This window comes from Xiphophorus maculatus, chromosome 18 (genome assembly GCF_002775205.1).
Source record: "Xiphophorus maculatus strain JP 163 A chromosome 18, X_maculatus-5.0-male, whole genome shotgun sequence".
In the NCBI taxonomy this organism is placed as follows: domain Eukaryota; kingdom Metazoa; phylum Chordata; class Actinopteri; order Cyprinodontiformes; family Poeciliidae; genus Xiphophorus; species Xiphophorus maculatus.
In genome coordinates, this window is record NC_036460.1 from 2,969,032 (window position 1) to 2,980,271 (window position 11,240).

Sequence of the window (11,240 nt, forward strand, 5' to 3'; positions counted from 1 at the left end):
GCAATTTAAAAAAAACAAAAAAAAATTAAATAAGTTTTTATGATGATGTGATTTTTCAACTGTATTTAAATTGGTGTATTTTGCAAAACTGCAATGGAAGCACTTCGCATCACACGAGTCACATGTTCAACAACCGGATGTTGCTACTGGTGGAAACGACAAAGAAAATAAAAGGAAGTAATAAGAGGAGGATGGGCCAGTATAAACAAACTTGAACAAACTTATTAATTTGACATTTTGAATGCTTTTCTTATTTAATGGAAACATTACAATTGCAAAATTGTGTTTTTTTTGTGAAATATGTCCAAGGTTTATAACTGTCCAAGGTTTTGGACAGTTATAAAGTAAATGCAGCAGCTAGCAAGTGGCATTAGATGTAGCATTAGTCTTTGAGAAATATTTATTTTAATGTAAAAAATTATACTGCAATGATACTGCAGGCTGTTTAGTTTTTATATATTTAAATAAAATATTCTCACATGGACGTCGCCATGTTGCTTACGCTACTGGGTAAATCAAGTATGCTAGCTCCGTCCAGCCACAACGAGCAACGTCATTAAACCTTTTCAAATTGAACTGGAGCTTGATGAAAATTGATGGGAATGTAGACAAAAGAAGAAATGAAGAGGAAGAGGACCAAACGGAGGAAGAGGAAAGAGCTGGCCTAAGAAGTTGCAGGTGTTTGTGCTGCTGCTGCTAACTTCAGCGTCATAATTAAAACAATGAATGATGGTACCTCTGGTCGGGCTGCGTGATCCGGTAAGTGGTTCCGTAGCTCTGTGTCCGGTTCGGTAAAAGCTGTTATGGTTTCACATTCAACACCAGCGGTAGTAGCATTAGCTCCGTTAGCATTTCAAAGAGCTCCCAGTCTTTCGCCCACTCCGGTGTTTCGGCGAAACATCGGTTTGCGCATGCGCATGTCCACAAGGTAGGACGGATTGTTGGGTAGCACAGGTAGTCAGAACAACGGTGGCGGGTTTAGGAGCTTTGTCGGCGCGGCGCGGTTAGCTCGTTAAGGTAACGGTCACCTGTTAGATCCTGCATCGGTTCTGTACCTACAAATGATTCAAAGTTTTCTGGAGAGAAATGTTGAGAGCTCAAATAGGCTCTTCGGAAGGTGTGTCTTTCCCACTGCACACGTCACTATTTATTTTTTATTTACAGCCAACAGCGACACAGTGTGGCATTATCTAAAATTACACCAGTCAAATGCAATATAAGTAATAACTCAAAAAGTTAGCCTTTCTGTGTTTACTCTGTAGATCCAAGTAAGGCGCAAAAAAAGATAAATAAGTAATTCTGAGTTTTTAGTTAAAAGGAAAAATACAATATATTTAGGCCAACATGTTCAACTCATTGTGGATCCTGTTAAGCTGAGTTTCCACTGACCATTTTGAAAATTGGAATTATGGACATAAATATGCTTAATGGAAACAAAGCCACGTTTTTTGATAAAAGGTTTTTGTGCTAGCATGGGGTGTTTTTTTGGTTGTATTGAAAAAGTGCAATGGAAGATGAAGAGGACAGGAAGTGGTAGGAGGATGATGGCGCTGCATGATTTTTAATGACTTATCGCATGAATAAACATATTCACATGTGAATATTAATTGCGTGTCTTATTCAATGGAAACAACACAATTAAAAAATATTTTTTCAACATTTGCATAATGTTAGCTGCGTCTCCATTTCAAATGTGCACAATTTTTTTTTGCATTATTCTGATAATGTCTAAGAAACACAATTTTGCAATTGTGATGTTTCCATTAAATATAAAACACAATTAAGATGTGAATAAGTTTGTTCGTGTGATAAGCCATTAAAGCCACGCAGTGCCATCATCCTTCAACCACTTCCTGTCGTCCTCTTCGTATTTTCCGGCAGGAGTAATATCCGGTTTTGATCATGTGACTTGTGTGATGCGAAACACATTTACATTTCAGTTTAGCTTAATAAACTAATTTTCATACAGCAGAAAAACCACCTGATCCAAGAGCAAAATCAGTTTTTTTAAATTGGTGTGTTTCCATTAATCTAATTTATTTAAATTTGGTATTTTTAAGTGAAACCAAAGTGTTGTACATATGGAAACGCAACTAGAGGGTGTCATGGAGGTCGCTTTGTGTTGCTAAGAGTTGATCCTGTATCTTTGGGGTCATGTTACCACTAAATTAGGGTAATTTTCCTCCCACTCGGTGCTTGTGGTGAATGTGTCTTGTGGGCAGATAAATGAAGGCGGATGAAACAATTTTCTTATTTTTTTTTTTGACAGATGGGTTGCCAGTTCTAGATTTGTTATTGTTGTAAAAGCACACTGTGTGCTGCCATCTTGACGAGCGGGATGTAATTGGTGAGATAAAGAGTTGTTTTTCCAAGAAAACAGAATCATTACCAAACCCCTAACAAGGAAAACACCAGTTTGATAGGAAGACCACAGGATTACAGTTTTAAAACTGGCTACACGCCCCCTCTCCACTCCTCTTCCCACCCCCACCCTCCCTTCTCTGAGAGAAAAAAGGCAGAGCATAAAGGACAGGAGGGTCGTAAATCTTTCATGTTGTTCATCGTGCGCTCCCCGAGGGAAGGTAAACTCGAGTTGGCTCGTCCTTCCGACCAGTGTTCGTCTCTCAGCAGCTGCTTCCTCCCAGGCCCTGCAGCATTTCATGGGACCAAAACGAAATGCTGACTTGACATCTCCTGCCAGAAAAACGCATTCCGTCCAAAGAGAAATAAAAGCAACACTTGCATTCACTAAAAACAAGAGTAAGAGGTGAAGTACAGGGATCTGAGGTCAAGCAGGTGTTTTTCACCGCTAACACAATCCACGTGGCAACTTTATACGACTGCATGAGTAACCAGAAAATTATTCTGTTGTTGCTTTTCATCACTTTTGACATAATTGGTGCTTTAATTACCACCATGTGGCGCGTTTCATCTGGTTCTACCTACAAAACCTGAAGGGTTCAGTTCTCATAATGACCCCTGCACTGTAAAAACACAAAATATCGCAAAGTATTTTTGTCCGGTTTCTAGTTCAAACATGTTAGTGCATTTGAAACAAGACAAAACCGACTTACTTAAGTAGCTTTTCAGCAAGATATAGGAGCGTGTTTCTAAGTGCATAATTACTTAATATTGATGAAAAAGCACTAGTTCCACTGGTAGAATATTCCACTGTTACCTAGCAACCTCAGCCAAGCCCAGTCCGTAACCTAGCAACCCAGTTCTAGTTCCACTGGCAGATTATTTCACTGATAACATGGGAAAAATGTCTTGTTATAAGTCAAATACTTTGGTACTTTTTCATCAATTATTGACTTAAAACAAGCTCCAATATCGCTCAGAAGTTATTTGTAAGTTAGGACCCTTGACATAAGAGAAATCCCAGATATTTACTCTAGAAACTAGACCAAAATTACTTGGTAAGATTTTGTGTTTTTTCAGTGCGAGTGTGTTTTTGTTTGGTTTTGTTGCAGTGTGGCTCTTTTGCTCGTCGACTCAGCAGCCCGGTTCGGTTGCATGTAACCTGATTCGGTTTGTCAAACGCTGTTTTGGGTTCGGTCTTATTGCACTGTGCGTGACATTTGCGGTGACACGTCCGCGGGTCTGGTGTAATTCCTGACTGATTTAATAACAGACGCTGATGTCCTGCTGCTGCGCGGCTTGAAACACACACAGCTGCTCCAATCCATTGTTGTTCCAGGTGCAGAGCGTCAACAAACACACGTTTCTGCTCCCAGTGACAACAGTCGCACTAGGAGGAATCTTTAGAGAACTTCTTTTAATATTTTTTAAACAAAGCACACAAAATTTTAGACAAGAAAGCTTTTAGTTTGTGTTTTTAGTAGCACTGGATTACTATTAGTATTCATTATATTATCAGATGAAGCGCAGGCTTGTGTTAACTGGTCAGAGGGCCGTTCATTTTGAGATGTTTTCATGACATCAGGGTGTGGCATCACTTTGCACCTGGATTCTGTCCAGGTGTACACCTGTACTTCAAAATACAGCAGGTAAAATACTGGGTCAGAATTACAGCATTATATTAGGGCCAGAAAAAAAAACACAAGAGGAGTAAATTTCCGTGAAAAAACATGAACATTTTTAGACTAACTTCAAAAAATTTGCAAGAAAAAAACTGGAACTTTGTTAGTTGGAAAAGTGTAACATTGGCGAGAAAAAAATTCAGAAATTTTGTAGAAAAAAGGAAATTCCTGAGGCTGAAAAGGCGAAAATTTGCAATGAAAAAACTCAAGAAATCTTCAGAAAAATTAAGTCAATCTTCAGGATTTGCAAGAAAAAAACTCAGAAATTTTGTAGAAAAAAAGGGAATTTCTGAGGTTGAAAAGTTGCAAATTTGATTCCTCTTAAGTCAAGTGTACTAAAATATTTGCACTAGGAACTAGACCAAAAATACTTGGTGATATTTTGTGTTTTTGCAAAATATGCGCAAGGAACGCTCCTTGCTTTATGAACTCTCCCACACAGGTGAGCCACAGAGGAAACAACAGAAATTCACTTCGGAATCCATATTTAAAGTTTGAAAGGAGCGGGCAGGTACTCTGCTCTGCACCTGCAGCTTCGCTGCTGTCTCGCAGCTGCAGGTTAAACTCAGATTTTATCACAATCTGAACCAGCCGAGCGGATCTCTTCTTTGTGTCTTTCCTTCTCGCTCCCGTGTTTTACTAACCCTGCCAGCGCTTTGAAGATTTCCCCCCTTATTTTAGTTATAATCCTGAAATAAACATGCAACATGAAAGGGGAAGAAAATAACCAGGCGACATGTTAAACTGCTGTTTCTACCTTGTGATCGAATGTGAAGCACATACTGATCAGAAATAAAAAATGTAAAAATGAAATTATGAAGACTAAAGTTGTACATGAAAAAAGTCATAGTAATATGAAAAAAACCCATTGAAATAAATACTACAAATAAATTCAGATATTATTACAGGAATGAAGTAGAAATATGACAAGAATAAAACCAAAATAATTTGAGAATAAAGTCGTACAAAATAGTACTACAACTTTATTCTTGTATAACTCTGACTTTATTCTCGTAATTTAATCTGTTTCATATCTTCACATGGCTCTAATACTCCGTCACGTGACCTTAAACATGCTGGGGAAAAAAATCATGTCCAAATTGAGAATCTAAGGGGGGAAAACCCAGCAGTGAATTGTTCATTTCCTCTTTGCCAGGTGGCGTCCGCGGCCTTTTGTCGTGGAAATAACCAGTAGCTAACATCACAGCTTTAAAAGGCGCAGATCAAAGGCGGACGGGGAAACTTAAGAAGCCCTTCAAAGTAAAAAACTACAAAGAGAAAGTATGATGCACCATGTGAGAGTGTCTGACTGTGGTTAAAAAGCACACGGCCTGACTCATGTTCTGGCCCTCTCTGAGAAATGTTTTCTAAAAAAAGAAAGGTACCAATTAAACCCCAGGACCGGCTCCTTCTCACGATAAGGCCCCACCGTTTCCTTCCTTCTCCGACTTTCTCCGAATCCCCGGACCCAGAGGGACGGATCCGACCCGGTAAACAGCTCCCTCGGTAATAAACAGAGCACACAACAGGCTAAATGCTGCTTGCTCTCCCTCAGACAAATATGCCTCTAAATGACTGTTTAATTCAAGAGCGCAGTGGGAAACGACGACAGGGGTTCGAGTTAAAACTGCTTCACTGGAAACACAATCAGGAGCTTCTTCTTCTTCTTGCATGTGTGTTTTGTTAAAACTCATTTTATGTCACTCGAAGTTGTAAAAATTAAAGTCAAGAAAAGCAGTTTTATATAAATGGCAGTAAAAAACTTCTGCTGCTAAATCTAACACAAACAAGGTGGAGATTTGGGATTGTTTCCACTTATGTTAGCGAGAAGAAAAATTAGAGTTTAACCGAATTAAAGCAAACTCTTAAGTCAGCTTTGTTTTTATCGGAGGCAGGTAGAGTAGCCAAAACGTTTACTGAAGAGTAAAAAAGTATTTTTACTCAAGTACTGAGTAACTGATCAGATGATCAATCATTTAATATTTAAAAATTACATCATCAGACGGACCAAAATGTTAGGTTAAGTGGAAATTTTGGTATTTTAAGAACCAAAATGACAATAATAGAGTTGAGTTTGACTTTATGTAATAAAGAATAAACAAAGTCATACAAACAATACATTTGAAACAAAAGAAAACAATTTATCTAAATAACATTATTACAAAATTGTGACAGTAGTAGAACAGTAGGGTCATGCTAAGAAAATAAAATTCTTTAATTGCGAGAATAAAGTCGTAATATTACGAGAATAAACTCTAACAAAAATAAAGTGATAATATTCTGACTTTTTTCTCTGATTATTTAAAGTTTATTTTCGTAATTTTACTTTTTGTTGTTTTTTTTTTAGAATTTCTTACTATGGCCCTAATACTCCATTGAACAAAATAATGTAATGAGGCAAAGGAAAACATTTTCCAAATTAATTTCTTTCTATATGAAAGTATAAAGTAAGTAAGAGTAACAATACTTCATAAAATTACTCAAGTAAAAGTAGAAAGTACAGCATAGTAAAAATACTCCTCTAAAAGTACTTTTCCCCCCTAAAAGTTACTAAAGTAAATGTAACTATGTAAATGTAACTAGTTACAATCCATCTCTGGTTTGGATTCAGCCTGAAAAGTTTCTCCTTTTTAGATCTTGTTGATTCTGTTGCAAAAACAGTGAATTTATTGTTTTTGAATTCACCGATAAGATGTGCTAAAGTTGAGAGTTGGAAGCACGAAGGCAGTAATTTGCAACCATTGACAAGAATCTGGCGGCTGAAGTGCGTTCCTGCTGCTGCTATCTGCCAGGTTGTGTCATATCTTTTATTTTGGCAGGAAAAAACATTGAAAGGAGAATAAAGTGATGTGGAAATAAAAGTATTAAATGACAGATATGAAGCCTAGGCGCAAATTCAAACTGGAAGACTCTTTAGCCACACCCGCATCATCCAATCGGCGCGTATCGCCGCCGACCTATCAACGCCGGACCAAGCCACGCCTCGCCTAATCACCGACCAAGACCCAGCTGATAAGGACCTCCATCCACGGCATCTTCCGCTTTCCAGCCACGCTCAACCCTCCTCCACCCCTTCTCCACCTCGGTTCTCCTGACTCTCCAGGCACTCATCATCCACTGACCTCCACCACCAGTGTCGGGCCCCGGGGGGATGACATTCCTAATCTACATCGGGAATGCTCATCCGAGCCTACCACAATACACAGCTCGATGTCCACAGCCGGGGCCCGAGCACCAAAGAACTTTTAAATCTGTGTGTCAATAAACCTCTTAATCGCTGTTTTTCTCCGTCTGAGTCTCTCCAGATTGAATAGAAACAAAACCGTTATGGAACAACAAACTGTGGGAAACAACAAGAAACAATGGGAAAATGTACGGAAGACAATTATGGCCAGAATTGTACAACGGAATACAAGAAAAAATATGAGGAGTAAATTTTTGCAAAAGAATCTCTTAAATTTTGATGAAAAAGATTTCTGAGTTTGAAAACTCACATTGGCTAGAAACTTGGCAAGAGCAGAAGATGTGATAATTACAACTGCATATCAGGGCCACTACAAACAGAAACAAAAGGAGGAGGAGCATGTTCCTGTCAAAAAATACGAGACTAATCTCAGAAATATTTTATACAAAACAAGACAATTCCCGAGTTTGAAAAGCCAAAAATTTGCTAGAAAGAATTCTGGAATTTGCTTTCCGCTCCCCCCACCCCTTTTCCCCCGTTCCGTGTAAGTCCGCTCGGCGGTCCGTTCCCCAGCATTAACAGCCTCATGCCCAAACCTCCCTTCTCTCTCTTCTACGCCTCGGTCGACCATGCTATTCCCATCATTAAAGTAGCAGGGCGTGGCGCCTGGCTAGCCAAGGCCGACATCACTGACGCCTTTAAAGTTTTGCCGGTCCATCCCTCCGACTGGCATCTGCTAGGTGCCATGTGGGATGGTTTCCTCTATTTCGCCATAAGGCTTACTTTCGGCTGTAGAAGTACAGTACTTTCCGAGGTGCTGTGCTGGATACTTCTTAACGTCTCCAGGCTACCCGCGGTCCTTCATCCACTCGACTTTCTCCTTGTCGACCCCCCCTCTCCCTCACCAAGTTCATCTTTAGCGAAACTCCGTCAGCTTTTCCTCTTTCTGACGAAAAGACAATCGGCCCAGCCACGGCGCTCGAATTCCTGGGGATTACACTCGATTCAGTCTCGATGGTCGCCTCGTTGCCGGCAGATAAGTTTCCCCTTATCCGCGAAGTCTCTCGCGCTTTCGCATCAGAATCAGCAGTCTCAAAACGCCAGCTCCTCTCGCTGCTGGGCCACCTTAACTTCGCCATGCGAATCATCCCCCAGGGCCAGTCCTTCATCTCGCGCCTACTCGATCTGGCCAACTCGGTCCCCTCTCTACTGGCGCGTGTCGTCCTGGATGACGGCTGCTGCTCAGACCTCGCGTTCTGGTCGAAGCTGCTCTCGGACTGGAACGGCATCTCCTTCTTGTATGATGACGTCATCCTTTCGGCCAATTCGCTTCAGTTTTTCACGGACACTGAGCCATCCTCCGATTTTTTTTTTTTTTTTAAAGGTAAATGGTTCGCCGGAAAGTGGCCCCCCACATTTCCCCAGTCCGAGTCCACGGCCTTCTACGAAATAGTCCCCATCGCCGAAGCATGCTGCCTCTGGGGCCGTTTCTGGAATAGGATGCGGCCCTCTGCGATAATGCCGCCATGGTCCAGGCCATCAACAAAGGCTACTCTTCCTCTAGATTGATTATGCCTTTCATTCGCCGCATCACATGGCAGGCCGTACCTAACAATTTCATTATTACAGCTCAGCACGTTCCCGGCTTTTCCAATGCCATCGCCGATGTTTTGTCCCTCTCAAAATTTCAGGTTTTTCGCCGCTTGTGCCCCGCTGCCGATGCTCACCCCGAGCCGATCCCAGCCTTCAAAGACCTGGTTCTGAATTAAGCTGCTCACTTCACTCCCTCCTGCGATCAGCCCGATATTACATCAAGTCGGGTCTCGTCCCTTCTACGCTCTCTTCATACACTTTTGCCTGGCCAACCTTTGCCAAATTCTGCTCAGCTATCAATGCGCCCCCTTACCCTGTCAGTATCCCCGCAGTTCTCACCTTTATCACTCATTGTTTCAACCACCGTCGATTCAAACTAACCTACATCCTCAGTCTGCTCGCGGGGATTAGTTTCCATGCCAAATTTCATCAGCCTAGCACATCATCCAGTCTCTTCTCGAACCCTGCAGTGAGACTTCTTCTCAAAGGGATCTCTAAACACTGCTCCTCTAATCCCGATAGCAGAAAACCTATCACTCTCCCCTTACTTAGAAATCTCGTCACTACGCTCTGCACAGGTCCTTTCTCCCCCTACGTTAAAGCGCTCCTGTCTTGCGCTTTCCTCCTCGCCTTCTACGGATTTCTAAGACGCATCTGCATCTAAAGCGTTTAATCCGTCCAGAGATTTATCTATCTCCGATCTAAAATTCTACCCCGACCACTACAACCTCCTTATTAAGCACTCTAAAGCGAAAGGCCTTTGCACCATCTCCATTGCACGCACAGACGGTCCATTTTGCCCCTTCCGTTCGATGTTTAAAAAGGCATGAACTCAGCCCCGAATCCAAACCCCTGTTTCTTACTCCTGAAGGCTTCCCCATGACTGGTTCATCCGCCATCTCAGACTGACTCTAGCATCATGCGGTCTTCCCCCTAGTCACTTCTCGGGCCATTCTTTTAGAATAGGCGCAGCCACATCAGCTGCCATTCGGGGCGTCCCTACAGCTTCCCTCGTACAGCTCGGCCGCTGGTCATCCTCGGCCTTCTCTTCTTACATCAGACCGGATCTTCCAGCCGTGCTCGAAGCTCGACGTTCAATGTCTGCAGGTGAGCATCTCATCAAATGACTGGTGGTGGAGCATCTCGCCATCTTTAACATCTATTTTATATCCAGGAGATCCGGCTGGGCCCAGCAGGCCCCTCAGCTCAGCCAGCGGCCGTTTCATCCACCGCAGGCCCATCCATGCAGCCGCGCCTAACAAGTCTCATCAGACTGCAGACCCAGCTAGGCCTCGACCCGGCACCCTCTTTTGGGGGGAAGACTATCCTGAGCTTCGCCCGAGCCAATCTCCTGCTCACGGTGATCCTCAGCACACAGGTCTTCTGCCGGGTCCGAGCGCCAAAGAACTTTGAACCAAATAAAATCTTTCTAACTGATTACTTTTCTCTGTGTGAGTCTCTCCAGCTTGAATTCCTATTTTAATCTTCTGAGATCAAAAGTCAGAATTCTTTGAGGGTTTTTTTGTTTTTCATTGGCCCATTGAAAATCCTTTTTCGTAAGAATCCCACATGGAGCGAGCGTTGAAAATATAAAGTGTATTAAGCTGAATGTGCTGCAGATGTGTGGAGATCTTGACTTGAGAGCTGAGGACAAATCATGTCAAAAGGAAAACAAACCCGGATCACTAACTGAAGTCAGACTTCATAGGATCGGGTCAATCGGGCATAATGAGCAGATTACCAGCAGGTGTTTGGAAGCGGGCTCGGCTCCAAACACCAAGTTAGTGCATCATGGAAGGCAATCAGAGGTGCAGGTGTGAGACCTTCATGCCAAACTTCTGTTGGTCATGGACGCTCTGATCCTTTGGGTTTTATCTTAGGAAGTGGTGGGCGCTGCTAGCTAAACAGTTAGTTGTGCTAGTCATTAAACACTAATCATAAACATTTGTTTCCCTTACGCACAACAACAACAACTAACACTAAAGCTCTAGTTTCAACCCTGTTGATACCCAGCAAAGAGTCGATAACATAACATGTTTATTTAGAACAGACATTTCACTCTTAGTTTTAGTTTTATGGTTGTTGAATTTTGATAACTCTGTTGCTAATTTTGGCTAATTGAGCTCCGGTTACAAAGCACGCAAGACATCAGTAGACTTAAAGTAATTTTTTATTTTTTTTCAAGTCAGAAATTTTCACATTTTTTTCAAAAATTTTGAGTTTTTCTCTTGCAATTTTTTGACTGTTCAAGCTCCAAAATACTCAAGTTGTTTTCTTGAAAATGTCTGACATTAATCTCTTTTCTAGTAAATTTTCAGGTTCAGAAATTTTTCCCAAAACATTTCTGAATTTTTTCTAGTAAATTTTCAACTTCTCGAGCTCAAAAATGTTCACTTTTTTTGTAGAAGATTTCTGAGAAT